This window comes from Triturus cristatus, chromosome 1_2 (genome assembly GCF_964204655.1).
Source record: "Triturus cristatus chromosome 1_2, aTriCri1.1, whole genome shotgun sequence".
In the NCBI taxonomy this organism is placed as follows: domain Eukaryota; kingdom Metazoa; phylum Chordata; class Amphibia; order Caudata; family Salamandridae; genus Triturus; species Triturus cristatus.
The window spans coordinates 220560177-220575382 of NC_140580.1; the positions used below are offsets into that span (position 1 = coordinate 220560177).

At 36.3% G+C, this 15206-nt stretch overlaps 1 protein-coding gene across 8 annotated transcripts in view; it reads right to left on the minus strand.

The window, feature by feature from the left end:
• USP54 (ubiquitin specific peptidase 54) overlaps positions 1 to 15206 on the minus strand; it is a 1650598-nt gene that overhangs the window by 731949 nt on the left and 903443 nt on the right. The window lies entirely within an intron of this gene.

The following is a 15206-nucleotide window of genomic DNA, read 5'->3' on the forward strand; positions in this document are numbered from 1 at the left end:
TTAGTGCGAACCCAATGTAGCTCACAAACAATAACATGCAGAAATTGGATTTCTGTGTATATTTATCATTTCTGCATTGTTCATGTGAAGTATCTTGGTTGTTTGGATCTTATTAAAATATTTGTTTCCATCACCCTCAGATTTATACAAAAAAAGTGCCTCATTCGAAGGTTTCCTGCCTCTGATTAAGGTTGAAATATCTGTTAAGTTCATTGACAAGTATTTACAATTTGTCATGTGTTAGAAAATATTTCACATCATGCAACCTTCCCTTTCATACGTCCTTGACCCCAGCAAGACTGCCACTTAGTCACCTTTCTCAGAAGCACGCAAAGATAGGAAAAGCAAACCTCGATCTTCATGTAAAATAAGCAGCAGTCGGGAGACATCCATGGTACCCGACCTCTGACTTTGAACTCACAGCAAATGCACCTAGAAACAAACTGAATTTGAAGGCCTCTTTATTGCTCATTTCGCCTTCTAAACGTCTGCAGGGTTATTTATATTGGAGCACTACTTCCAGCGCCCCTTAGTGCAACTGGGAAGGAACGTGCAATTACATGGAAATTGAATGGGAAGATTAACAGTAATGGTGCGAAAATACAACATGACTAAGAAAGGAACTCACTTCCACTCCACCACAATCATCCAACTGTACAGTCTACGTGACACAAGGGCTATGACAAACATATCCACCTACTCACTTGTATTTTGGGATCTATAGCAGAAGACTGCCAGACTACCTCGGGTAGCATATTTAAAGTCCTCGGAATGACATTTTACAAATCCATTCCAAGTCATAATAAAGACAACGTGGAAAGCTGGTGTTACGTGCTCTGGATGTTTATTTTATGAGCAAAAAGGTATATGGCCGCCAATTTGGGATGATACTCTTCTTAATGTCAAGATTATAGACAATTATTGGTGGTTGCCTTTCATCAAATTACTGCCAACTGGAAAGATTCATCGAAGATTTCTTATAGGGCTTGGTGGTACACTGCTTGCCATAATCACAGGTTAGATACTGCTTTTGTATACCCACCTCACATGGCAATCAAACATACTGATTTATGGTCGCCTGTCACACTCTTTATTGATACAAGTGCCAAAAAATGTTCATTACCACAACCCTCTCAACAGGAGGTTCTTAAACCACCCTAGATTCCCTAATAGTTCCATAATCTTCTACTATGTACCTAGTTGACATATGTATTTAATTTATTTTGCATTTTTCTGTTTCTTTCTCCCATTATTAGTCTGATTCCTTTATTCTGTATGTAATGAGCTTGGAATCTAAACATGTACAATTTTTATTGCATATTGCGTTTGGTCACTTCAAATTCTTTTCAATAAAATTATTTGAACTTAAAAAAAAAGGTATATGGCGACCGAGCAAATTGTAGCCTGTTAATAGAGAATGCTTGGTTTTAAAAAAAAAAAATATATATATATATATATATATATTCACTGAAAAAACCATGGGTTTCACACACGTTATAGTTAGGAATTAGCATTTAAAAAACCTTTGAAATTCAGTGAAAAAACCATAGGTTTCACACATGTTATAGTTAGCTGGACATTTTACTCGTAAAAAACCAATGAAATTGCCCCGTTATAGTTAGTTCAGCTAACTATAACTCGCGCGCCCGCAATGCACTGCTGATGACGTCACATATTACATCACTCATGACATGGTCAGTGACATCACTCATGACATCACTGATGACATCTCAAATGACATCACTGATGACATCACGGATGACATCATCCAGTGAATGTGGGTTTTTCTGAAAATTAAATATGTTTTATATATGTATATCTCAAGGTCAATGGAAGAATAAATGGGTATATAAGTGTCTAAATGGATGATTTGTTTTTGAAAAATTGATTGTTTAACTGACTGATTAAGTGTATCATAGTGAATACATGTTTTAGTGAGTAATGTTTAAATATGTATATATCTGTATCAGTCTCTCACTTTGTGTATAAGTGGCTGCATGGGTTGGTGAGTAGATACATGGGTGTCTATATAGGTTATTAGTTGGTTTTTTGAGTATCAGTCTGAGTGTCTGCATGGTTCGGTGGGGGGTATTACGTAGTGCATAGGTGTATGAATGAGTGACTCACTGTTTGTATGTGTTGAACACAGCATGTGTGCAGGACTGTATGGGTGGATGAGTGTGTGCATGGATGTGTTATTGAGTGAATGACTGTCTCAATAGTGTCTTTATGAGTAACTACATATGTTTTAAACTAGTATATGTGACTATTGGTGTATATATGTGAGTATATGTGAGAGTGAGAGATTGAAAGAGTTCTTGTATGAATAAGTATGTGTTTCTATAAGTGATTGTTTAAAAGACTAAGTATGTGTAAGTTTCCGTAGAAGTAAGTGTGGTGGTGTGTGTATAACTGTATATGCAAGTAAATGTATGTTTGATTCTTTGTTAGCATGAGTGACTATGTGTGTGAGTAACTCTATGGATGAGTGGCATTGTGTAACAGGATGTATAGGTGTATGAGTACATATGATGAGTGAGTACATGTATGAGTGACTGAATTGGACTGTTGGTGAATGAGTGGATGTGTATGTGGATCTTAGAATTACTGAAAAGGTTGTTTTAACTGGTATTGGTATGTCCATTGTTTTGAACATTGTAGTTTCTATTTTTGAATGTGTGTGTCAAAGGTTATATTAGGGGAAGAGGAGGTCTGCCACTCTATCACAAGGATGATGTCATCAGTGATGTCATCAGTGATGTCATTTGAGATGTCATCAGTGATGTCATGAGTGATGTCACTGACCATGTCATGAGTGATGTAATATGTGACGTCATCAGCAGTGCATTGCGGGCGCGCGAGTTATAGTTAGCTGAACTAACTATAACGGGGCAATTTCATTGGTTTTTTACGAGTAAAATGTCCAGCTAACTATAACATGTGTGAAACCTATGGTTTTTTCACTGAATTTCTAAGGTTTTTTAAATGCTAATTCCTAACTATAACGTGTGTGAAACCTATGGTTTTTTCACTGAATTTCAAAGGTTTTTTAAATGCTAATTCCTAACTATAACGTGTGTGAAACCCATGGTTTTTTCAGTGAATTTGCAAGGTTTTTTAAATGCTAATTTTTTTTTTATTCTTCAATTTTTTCAAACATATTTTTAATTAAATTTTCTTACCTTTTATAAAGACTATGCTTTAATTTTTAAAATCCTTAAATATTTTTTTTTAATATATTTTTTAAAATAAACATGTAAAATTTATTTCCAGTTCTTTTTTTTTTTTTTTATTTTTTTTTGGTACGCGTACCGTAAGCTCACGGTAAGCGTACGGTTTACGCAACGTCCGTAATCTATCTACGCTGCTTGCGTATAGTTACGCACTTTGCGTAGCCGCGCGTACTGCGCGTGGGACGCGTGCGCGCTTACGCCACACGCGCACGTTACGCGGAAGTGCCGGGGAGTGACTGTTATGCGCATGCGCGCAAGCGCGTGTCTTTTTTACGCGCACGCGTACTTTTTGCCGTAAGCGTACCGTAAGCGTACCGTAAGCGTACGGTAGGTCATGTGATCTTGAAACACAACTTTTGATTGGTTGAAACTACTTTCAGTTCTAGAACTCTCCTACACCACACCCATTCCCCTCATTTCTGCTTGTGATCCCTTGGGAGAAGGAGCTGGTTTGTCTTTGGGATACGATGGCAGAACAGCAGAGCTCTTCTGAGAGTGAGGCTAGCACTAGCAGCACTGTCTTGAGGCAGAGATCGAGGAAACAAAAGCCTTCTTATGTTTGGGATTATTTTACTTTTCCAGAAGGCCAGCAAAAGGTGAATGCACCCTTAGTTACTTGTAAGCTGTGTAAGCGTGTACTTTCTAGAGGTAATCCTAACAGGAAGTATTCCTTTGGGAATCACACCATGAAGAGACACCTCCAGGATGTACACAGAAGGACACATGGTCATCTTTTTGGAGGTAACTCTTCAGAAAGACGAGCCAGTACATCCACAGCAGCTCAGCCTGGACCATCACCTGCAGGGCTTACTCCTTCTTCTGCAGGTCAGGTGAGCCCTTCATCTGTGGGGGGAGAATCTCCTTTTGCTGGCCCTCTGGAAATGAACCCTCGATTTCGGAAGGTTGATATTCATTGCACATTTTGTAAAGATCTAATTTGCCATAGGGAGACCAGTGTTTCCCTAGTGAACAACAAAATAGATCAGCACATTTGTCGCTTTGAATAATTTTCCCATGCTTCCTTTCCTCTGTCCCTGCATGAACACAACGGTTCTTTTAAGAGCCAACCTTATCTTTCATCTTTTTTTTACATATGTTTTTAAAAACTTTTTTTTATTTTTTTTTACCGTACGCGTACGGTGCGCGTACTTTTTTTTTATTTTTTAAAAAAAACACTAAAAATCATTTATCACATTACATTGTCCTTGAGAGACTACAATTATTATTGACTTACCATACTCACTGAAAAAATATTTATTCATTTCTTTTTTTTAAAAATAGTTTTAAAAATGTTTGTAGTTTTCGAAAATTTTCTATATCTATCTGGAAAAAAAGAAAAAAGTATTAATATTTTTTAAACATTTTATAATACAGTACACATATTTACATTTTTTACCAAAAAATCTTTTTGCCTTATTTTTGCTGTTTTCAGAATATATTGCATTTCACTATAAATTGTGAAAGCAATTGCATTCATCATTTTACAGCGGGCAAAAAAAAATACCAATCACAAAGATTGTATTAAAAAAGCCCTGATTCTTTTTTTAATTAAACTTAACATTATAGAAATGCATAATATTGTAAAAAAATATCATCTAATACCAATACTTATTTCTTTAAAATACCGTCTGATATGTTTGTTTCAGAACTATAATCACAATATTATATCTCAAATAACTCCAAAATACATCTGATTTCATTTCCTTTAGGCCAAATAGTAATTTTAATTTTTTTTTTGGAATAAATTTCCAACGGAAATCCAATAAAATTCTAAAGTTTAATTTGTCCAGATCTCACCGATTCTCTGTAACATTTTGGTTCACGAACATTTTTTGAATAATTTATTTAGTCCACAATAGAATTGGTTACTTTTCCACATGGCCAAATAGTAATTTTTTAAATCATTTTTGAAAAAATTTCCAATGGCAGTCCAATAACATTCCAAAATTTAAAATGTGCAGAAGTTACCGATAATCTCTAAATTATTGGTTTTTCAAAATTGCATTAAAAATTAAAAAAGTCCACATTACAATTGGTTATCTTTCCATTAGGCCAAATGATAATTTTAAAAATCTTTTTTTTACAAAATTGCAATGGTAATCCAGTAAAATGGTAAAATTATTTTGTCCAGATCTTGCCAAGTCTCTCTAAAATTTAGGTTTCAGGAAGATTAGATAGGAATTTGCTAAATCAAAAGGCAAACGTTGTTTGAAAATCAATTGGGAATCATTACACAGTGTCCAGCCTTTTTCACATTTTAGATAAACTGTGTAATGTCCAGAAGTAACAGTAGGTCCATCATGGAAAATTATTGCAACAGTTACAAAAGTTTTTCCTGAAATTGATAATTGCTGTCCTGTAAACTTCTTTATTAAAGTATCCAATTTTGAACCATCAGCTCTACATCGTTGCATCATTAAAATTACATACTGTCCGTATTCCTTTAAAATTAATGTTGAAAACATGTCAGAATTACACTCACCACATTTCATGCTATGATTAGCATCTTTAACTAATTTTGCAAAAGTGACTGTTTTACTCTCTGGCAATGTCAAATAAATAAACCTTTCATTATCAACAATAGAGCCACATATATTATAACAATTATCACAACTATGTTCCCATTTATAAGAGAGACCAAAACAAAAAAATGTCAATGGGAACTCCTTCTTCTTCCACTACCTGAAGAAAATACATCAAAAATTCATGTGCATCTTGCTGTTCATTTTGAGAAAACTGTGTTCGTCCTGAACATACATCTAAAAGTTTTCTAATGTCAGTTGCACTTTCTATTTGAGTTTTATCTTTACTTAACTTTTGAAAAAGGAGACTCAGCTCTGAACAGAATCTTTTTCCCTGATTTACTATTATCTGCTCTTGCAAACTTTCCAGATAAAATGCAACATTCAGCACTACATTTGCGTAGCAGTTGACACCAGAGCTATTTTCAAAATGACATCCTACAACCTGTTCTTCATTTTCCTTTTTCTTTTTGCTTGCAATTACATCACTCCTCTTTTTTTTCCTCTTCTCTACTTCTTCACTACAGATATTCTCATTTTTTCTTTTACGAGAAACTACACGTTTCTCCAACACAGGATACTGACCTAAATGAGGAGCATAGCTTCTTCTTAATCTATTATACTCCTTTACACAATTTGTATCAGCACTAACTTTTGATTCTTCAAAGTCTATCATGAATAAACCTGATAATGTTTTGACTCGTGACAAAGCAACATATGCCATACCTTCTTTGAACACAGTTGAACCAATGTTCACAAATGCACAATCTACAGTCAATCCTTGAGACTTGTGAATAGTTACAGCATATGCTAGAGAAAACGGAAACTGCTTCCTACGTACATATAAGTCTTTCACAAGCATAAAACGAACTGTACAACGACAAATATCTTTAACTTCATCTATCTGATCAAATTTTATTTTTAAACATTCAATTCCTTCTTTTTTCTGATAATTAATAAAACCCACAACTCTTCCCATCGCTCCATTAACTAAACCTTTCTCAACATCCAAATTTCTCCTTAAAAACACTCTACAGTTCATGCAAACATATAGATTTTTTTCTAATCCAGCTGTTTTGGAGATGTTCTTCTCTAGTGAGTCCAATTTATTTTTCAGTTTGCCTGTTACTGTGACAGTAATTCTTCCATCCTCAATTTTGTCCACTGCTTCCAATTTCCTGATCTCTTCCTTTTCCAATTTCAAAAGCTCCTCATTGAATATTGAGCATTCACGTAGAGTAGGCATTAAGCAGATGACACTTTTGTTTTCTGCAATGTTCTTGTATATCTTCTCTGCAACTATTTCTTCCTTTGGAAATAAATTATGTAGCAGCCGAGTCTGTAATGCTTTTTTGCCAGCTTCTGTGAGTAGTCCAATCCTGATATCTTTCAGAATACTTCCATATTCTTCATCGTTTGCTTGCCTCATATTAGTTGTAAGTTCCTTGTACTCAAAGAAGGACCAAATATTTGTATTACCGATGCTTCCCAATGACTTCTTCGTGTCTTCATGTGTCACAGTATTAAACACTGGTTGTCCTTTAACTGGAGTAAGTTGCAAAAGATCTCCAAAAACTATGACGTGTTTTCCACCAAATAACACGTCATAGTCTGTCTTCAAAATTTGCTGCATTCTTAAATGCACAAAGGCAAGCATTAAGTTTGATACCATGCTCACCTCATCAATAATGAGAACTTGCATCTTCTTCAATACTCGTGAAACTTCCAAGGATGCTTCTCCAGTTAGCTTGTTGAATTGTATTTTGTTCTCATGCTCCACTGGTAACATTAGCAAACGATGTAAGGTGATTCCTTTTATGTTATATGCTGCTAACCCAGTTGGAGCAGTAACCACACAAGACAAAGTAGAATCCGTTTTTTGCTTTAGGTAGCTTCTGATGACTTTAATTAGGAAACTTTTTCCAGTGCCAGCTTGTCCGCTTACATACATCCTGATTGGATGAAATGATGTGCATGAGCACTCTTTTTTTACATGTAGAAATCCGTGATCAATTTTGTTTTTGATCTCTTCATAAATTTGTTGCTGCTCTTGATTCAGTTGTCTTTCCAAATTTTCTAAGTCTATAAATTCTTCTTGAGCTTGATTCATAGCTGTTTCCACTTCATTCATGGCTATTGATGCTTCATTTTCAACGATTGGTTGTCCTAGGGGATCTTGACTGTGTGTTCCTGAACTTTGGCTGTCCTGAGAACTCTCTCTAGCTATTTCTGCTGCAATTGTAGTTTCCTGTTCAATTTCTTCATTTAACATTTGCAGATAAGTTGTGAATGTATTGCATTGTATGCTGTCTTTGCAAGCATTAAATGAATCCTCATAGCTTTGAAATTCTCCCAGTAGTTCATCCTCTGTACGCCATGGTTTAAACAACTGTAAAAGAGCCAAGTAGTAAAATTCTTTCTTGTCGGTAGTGTCGCAACTCAGCTTCCGGTGATTTATCAAACTTCCTTTGGTTTGCTTCACCAATCATCCTTCTTCACCAACAACTTTATATTTTCCATTATTAATGTCTTCTGCAGCTTTCCGTGAATAAATGTAGTTCTGCAACACTTCATAGAGACACATGTTCTCCAGATGATGACTTCTCTTGGGATAATATGTGTCCAACATGTTTGTTTTCAATATATCTGTACTTTCTGGGTCATTCTCGGCCAAATATTCAATTTCTCCAACAGATTTCAGTACCCGATTTCTCATTGCTGCAAGGCCTAAACTTGCCCAAATTATTCTTCTTGACTTCGAGTAGAGACTTGCAGAAGATAACCTATCTGAACATTCGTAGGATCCAATTTCTCGATGCGATAACATCTTCAAACTGAAACTGTACAGCTTCTTACTGACAGTCTTCTCGTGAGAAATCTCTTCCCACATTTCCTTCAATTCTGTTTTTTCTGATTTCGTAATGTAAGACGTTACATATCGTGCAACAGCAATGGAATTGTCAGCTACATACTGTATATCCATGTTAGCGTTCCACATGGATAAAATGACTGGGTTGTAGTCATTTATATTTTTTGATTCTTCTTTTCTTTTAAGGTTGTAGGTATTCTTAGGTGATTTTCTTGTGATAGTATGTCTCACAGCTGACATAAAACTGTTTACTCTTCCATTTGAAAGAACAGGTCTAGGAAATCCAAATCGACATTTAGTGTAGTATTTTTCTTTGCTCTTGTATTTCCGTCGACAGTATTTTCCACACCGATGACTTTGGAAACGTAAAACTTGCTCCTTTAACTTGTTCTCTTCTGTGCTTTTTGGTATACCACATGTTGCATATTCTTCAATGTAAGATAACACTGCTTCATCAGTATCTGTTCCAAACTTTGGGGCATCCTTGATCCACAACAGCATATGAATATGAGGAGCACCTCTTGCCTGGTACTCTTTTCTCCAAAAGAAATCCACTACTTCTCCAAGGGGTGGATTTTTTTTATTGCAGATGAAGGACATCATAGCCTCAAATCTATGATTGAAATATCTGCAAACATTAACCGGATCCAATGAGCACAGTTCTCCTGCTGTCTTGTATTCGATGTTTTTAATGTTTGAATTGGCCTCTCGTAGAAAATCCAGTAAATCATCCCAAGCGTACTCGGCACAGCTTAGGGTAAGGAACCATGTTGGTGTTCCTAAATTGCGTAACATGCATTTTAGTTCACCATGGCGTCGGTACCAATATTCATTTGTCCCACGCTGACAAGCCATCAGATTGATCAGTTGTGTTTCCAAATGATCATCTCGGTGCTGCACTTTCTCCATAAAATCCTTAGCAGACACATTTTGTAAATGTACTCCACTTTTTAAAATGTGATTTACTGCATAAGACAGTGCAGACAAGTCGCTTTCAAATAAAAGATGGAACAAATAAGGAATACTTTGTCGAAATCTGGGATCTTCAGCATATAGTCTTGTAGTCCGATACTCTGAAGCTGGAATCTGTTCTGGACGTTCATCGTATCGTCCTCCTTTTCCCGTAGGAAACAGCTGGGGAAAACATCGAGCTTCCAAGCTCTCCTCCCATACACTCACGGGAGTTCCTTTTGCTTTCTTCATCTGAAAGAGATCAATATTGTCTCCCATAACTTCTTTCGAATGAAGAGGATGTATGCTAAAATGTTCATAAATTTCTTCTTCCTTTGTCTTGTCCACTTTTTCAATTTGTCCAGTTGGTGTTTCTGTGTCTTCTTGAAAATCTTCGTCTTCTTCTTCTTCTTCTATATAAATTGATTCATACCATTTGTTATTTTTTTTCAAATACAAATTTGCTCTTTGTACTTTCCGCACATCTACCAGCTCCTGCCAAATCTTCTTATTCTTTGTAGGTACACCATTAACCAGAATAATTAATGGTTCAGTTTCCAAAGTATCCGCATCAATAGTTTCCATATTTTTTTTCAAATCCAAGGGCAAATACACCACTCTACCTTTTAAACCTCTCAGTAAATCTGAAGGAGGAAATTTACCAGTTTTGGGCTCCATACGTACTATGGTCTGGAACGGATGAACACATTGAATGAGTATAGACTCATATGTATTTAATTCAGAAAGTTCAGCAGGAATAGCATCCAATTCTAAATTATTATGTACAGCTCTGGTCGGCATTCTATTTTCCTCTAACTTGTTGTAACAGTATTTACAAATACGCTGATCTTCACCCAATTCAAAACAATTTTCAAGAAATATATATGTGGCAAAATCCATCCACTTATAATTATCTTCATTTTCACTCTTTCTGTAGAGATCAACATTCCTAGTTTGTTTTCTATAATGAGTTCTGCGGCAACAAATACAAGTAACATTTGGTCTTTCATTAGAGACTATTGCAAATTTTGTTATGTGATCATTAAATGTCTTACTTACAGAAGGTTCTACATTCTCTTCCACTTCTTCCTCATTTACTGTGTCCTTCTCTGCACTGTTTTGTTCAGGACCAAAGTAACAAAACTGAATTTCATCAACAACCTTCTATACATCTGATACCGTTCCTCGGAACAGAGCCCTATTCAATTCATTTAACTTTATTGCTGGACTTTTGGCAAAATACAACCGTCTCACAAACTTTCTCATTTCAGTATGATGAACAGCCAGCATCCTAAAATGATGGAAAACACTATTGCACACTTTTCTAGATAGACAAGCCAGAGAATGACCCTGCAAACCAGTATTCTCTCTCACTCTGCATGGATCCAGACTTTGAAGCACCTTAATCTTCTGTTTTACACTTTTTTTACTATATTCTCTTAGAAACTCTCGAAATCTGTCAATAGATTCCTGACGCACAGTGCAAATACTACTACAATTCCAAGTGTACACTGGGGCTTTAGGACGTCTCCCCATTGCCTCATCTGCCATCACTTGTACCTCATCTCTTGGAACCATTATCTCCTTCTCCATTATGCAACCATTTTTTACTTCGTATGAACGACCTCTGGTGTCAACTGCATGCAGCAAACTATTACTTTGAAAATAGCTCTCTTCATTAAAAAAAGGTTCACTACTTGAACTATGCATCCACTTTCCTAAAAACACTTTACAAAAGTTTGTTCTGTTCACTACTCTTTTGCTTTTGCTTTGTGATTTCAGTACATTAACCATTTTATCTAATGTACGCATCCTATTCAAAATTAATGTGAATAGTTTCCTTTTTAATTCTAATGCTTTTGCTGCAATGGCTTCAATTTCTTTTTTTCTCTTGTAATATTTTGCCTTTTGCTTATATTTCTTCACATCCTTTATCAAATTGGACATAACTCTTCTCTGAAACATTTTTCTACGTATCTCTTTAAACGCTGTTTTTCTGTTTATGTAAAACTTTTCAGTTGCAGAAGGTATATTTGCATTAACTAAATTCTCAATTTTTTGCTGTTCTCTTCGTTTTGTTACATTCTTCCCAGGACAGACATTTTGTACATTTTTCTTTGTTTTGAATATTTTTTTAAGAAATTCTTTTTTCTGCTTACCAGAAGATTTTTTCTTTTTCCCAACATGAGCATCTTCTACTAACTTTGGTCCTCCAGTTGTCTTCAAATATAGTTTTTTTTTTTGCGTTTTTTGAACTCGAGATTTTGTAGGCATCTTAAATTTTGTTCACTGTTCTTCAGCAATACCTGAAAAAAACTAAAAAAAAATCCTTTATTGTATTTAAATATATTACTACATTTCTTTTCACAATAGTCACAAAACAAAATTTCTTTGCCAATTTGAATGCACACAAACTGCTCTTTTTTTTGGGCAAGTGAAAATCTCTTTTACAAACTGTCACATTATGAAACCACTTTTCAGATTTTTTAAAAAGCCCATGTCCAGAGTGCTACACTCCAGCAAGGGCAACCAGCCTTAGTGAAGCTCAATGTATTTGCATTACAGACTGAAACCTGAAAACCCCACTCGCTTCTAAATACTGTGCATGACTATACACGGCAAGCACATGGGTGTGTGCTAAGACTCTGCTTCTTCCCCCAAAAATTCACTCCCCCTTTCCATCTAATGCAACTGTGAAATCACCAGAGCAAGACGCAATAAATCTCTGCCTATAATTCCTCTATGCACACAGAGTCATGTTTTCACATTAGTCCCAAAACGAAATTTCTTTGCCATTTTTAAAGCACACTTACTGCTCTTTTTTTTTTCGGGGCAAGTGAAAATCACTTTTACAGACTGACACATTATGAAACCTTTTTTTTTAATTTATTTAATTGCACTTGTCCAAGCTGTTTTTTTCAGACCACCACCATGTGTATTCGCGGTGACTGCCTACACTCCAGCAAGGGCAACCAGCCTTAGTGATGCTGAATGTATTTGCATTACAGACTTAAACCTGAAAACCCCACTCGCTTCTAAATACTGTGCATGACTATACATGGCAAGCACATGGGTGTGTGCTAAGACTCTGCTTCTTCCCCCAAAAATTCGCTCCCCCTTTCCATCTAATGCAACTGTGAAATCACCAGAGCAAGACGCAATAAATCTCTGCCTATAATTCCTCTATGCACACAGAGTCATGTTTTCACATTAGTCCCAAAACGAAATTTCTTTGCCATTTTTAAAGCACACTTACTGCTCTTTTTTTTTCGGGCCAAGTGAAAATCACTTTTTACAATTGGAAATCACTTTTACAGACTGACACATTATGAAACCACTTTTTTTGATTTATTTAAATGCACATGTCCAAGCTGTTTTTTCAGACCACCACCATGTGTATTCTCTGTGACTGCCTACACTCCAGCAAGGGCAACCAGCCTTAGTGATGCTGAATGTATTTGCATTACAGACTTAAACCTGAAAACCCCACTCGCTTCTAAATACTGTGCATGACTATACATGGCAAGCACATGGGTGTGTGCTAAGACTCTGCTTCTTCCCCCAAAAATTCGCTCCCCCTTTCCATCTAATGCAACTGTGAAATCACCAGAGCAAGACGCAATAAATCTCTGCCTATAATTCCTCTATGCACACAGAGTCATGTTTTCACATTAGTCCCAAAACGAAATTTCTTTGCCATTTTGAAAGCACACTTACTGCTCTTTTTTTTTCGGGCCAAGTGAAAATCACTTTTTACAATTGGAAATCACTTTTACAGACTGACACATTATGAAACCACTTTTTTTGATTTATTTAAATGCACATGTCCAAGCTGTTTTTTCAGACCACCACCATGTGTATTCTCTGTGACTGCCTACACTCCAGCAAGGGCAACCAGCCTTAGTGATGCTGAATGTATTTGCATTACAGACTTAAACCTGAAAACCCCACTCGCTTCTAAATACTGTGCATGACTATACATGGCAAGCACATGAGTGTGTGCTAAGACTCTGCTTCTTCCCCCAAAAATTCGCTCCCCCTTTCCATCTAATGCAACTGTGAAATCACCAGAGCAAGACGCAATAAATCTCTGCCTATAATTCCTCTATGCACACAGAGTCATGTTTTCACATTAGTCCCAAAACGAAATTTCTTTGCCATTTTTAAAGCACACTTACTGCTCTTTTTTTTTTCGGGGCAAGTGAAAATCACTTTTACAGACTGACACATTATGAAACCTTTTTTTTAAAATTTATTTAATTGCACTTGTCCAAGCTGTTTTTTTCAGACCACCACCATGTGTATTCGCGGTGACTGCCTACACTCCAGCAAGGGCAACCAGCCTTAGTGATGCTGAATGTATTTGCATTACAGACTTAAACCTGAAAACCCCACTCGCTTCTAAATACTGTGCATGACTATACATGGCAAGCACATGGGTGTGTGCTAAGACTCTGCTTCTTCCCCCAAAAATTCGCTCCCCCTTTCCATCTAATGCAACTGTGAAATCACCAGAGCAAGACGCAATAAATCTCTGCCTATAATTCCTCTATGCACACAGAGTCATTTTTTCACATTAGTCCCAAAACGAAATTTCTTTGCCATTTTGAAAGCACACTTACTGCTCTTTTTTTTTCGGGCCAAGTGAAAATCACTTTTTACAATTGGAAATCACTTTTACAGACTGACACATTATAAAACCACTTTTTTTGATTTATTTAAATGCACATGTCCAAGCTGTTTTTTCAGACCACCACCATGTGTATTCTCTGTGACTGCCTACACTCCAGCAAGGGCAACCAGCCTTAGTGATGCTGAATGTATTTGCATTACAGACTTAAACCTGAAAACCCCACTCGCTTCTAAATACTGTGCATGACTATACATGGCAAGCACATGGGTGTGTGCTAAGACTCTGCTTCTTCCCCCAAAAATTCGCTCCCCCTTTCCATCTAATGCAACTGTGAAATCACCAGAGCAAGACGCAATAAATCTCTGCCTATAATTCTTCTATGCACACAGAGTCATGTTTTCACATTAGTCCCAAAACGAAATTTCTTTGCCAATTTGAAAGCACACTTACTGCTCTTTTTTTTTTCGGGGCAAGTGTAAATCACTTTTACAGACTGACACATTATGAAACCACCATGTGTAACTACAACAAAAACAATTCCCATTTCTATTATTCATTTCTTAAGTTACCACATACATCCCCTCTCAAACTGTAAACTCACCTTTAAAATTAGTTAGTTGTGAAAGAAATGTGACACTCAAACAGCAGATTATCAGAGCCAGGATCTCTGTTGTGTTCACCTCTCTCCTCTCAGCAGAACCAGATAATGGCAAACTTTCCCTCTATTTTTCCACACATATACATGTAAGTTTCAAATCTCAGTGCTTCCCCCTTTTTTTCAAATGTAATCACACATTTCTATTGGTTGAAAACCAACCCTTTTCCAAAAGTACCCTTCCCCCAACTTGACTTCTGCCTAGTACCCTTCCCCCAACTTGACTTCTGCCTGCTACCATAGCAACAGCTCATGGAACACTGCTGTGTAGAGTTAGGTCAGAAGTTCGACACACAATCTTTCAATTCCACAGAGCAAGAGTGCTTGACTTTTCAAACCTTAC